This window comes from Octopus bimaculoides, chromosome 5 (assembly GCF_001194135.2).
Source record: "Octopus bimaculoides isolate UCB-OBI-ISO-001 chromosome 5, ASM119413v2, whole genome shotgun sequence".
Lineage (NCBI taxonomy): Eukaryota > Metazoa > Mollusca > Cephalopoda > Octopoda > Octopodidae > Octopus > Octopus bimaculoides.
In genome coordinates, this window is record NC_068985.1 from 109,906,081 (window position 1) to 109,906,753 (window position 673).

The 673-nt window shown below is 36.3% G+C and overlaps 1 protein-coding gene across 1 annotated transcript in view; it reads right to left on the reverse strand.

The window, feature by feature from the left end:
• LOC106877428 (uncharacterized PE-PGRS family protein PE_PGRS54) overlaps positions 1-673 on the reverse strand; it is a 58,501-nt gene that overhangs the window by 11,707 nt on the left and 46,121 nt on the right. The gene's annotated exons all lie outside the window — the stretch shown is intronic.

Sequence of the window (673 nt, forward strand, 5' to 3'; positions counted from 1 at the left end):
TATATATATGGATATATGGGTACAGGACGTCACAAAAACGTAAACATGAAATACGGAAACAAAGTTGGGTACGCAAACAACGAGAGAAAAAAATGGAAAATAAGACAACATAAAGTATGACCCTTCGTCAGTTGTCGGCTGTTCATCTACTCATTTCGAACATTGAACGACAATATGAGACCTCTCACAAAAGCCAAAATAAAACTTAGGATTTTGCGGTGGGAGGGTCAATGTTGATAACAAAAACAGGACAGTAGAGACATACAAAGAAACCGAATGTAAACAAATATGCAGGGTCGTTAGTCTAGACGAGGTAAAGTAGCGAACAGTGGAGAAACATTGTCTTTGAAAGAGAAAAGATAGAAAGATAGATAGATAAGAATACGTGTAGTCTTTACGAAAGCATTGAAGGAAAAGAAAGATGATCACGTAAGGAAAAGAAATATGGACGATGGTCACGTGTGAGCAATGAGAGAGAGTAAAGGTGAAAGAGGGAGAGATAGACAGACAGATAAAAAAATGTGAAGGGGAGAAAATGAATTAGAGAAAGGATAAGAAAGAAAACGAAAAGGGGAAGAGAGAACAGTAAAGGGTAGAGTCGCATCAAAAAAATATTATGATAAACTTACTTGGAAATGGATACGTGGCGTTCAATCAAATAATAGTACAAATA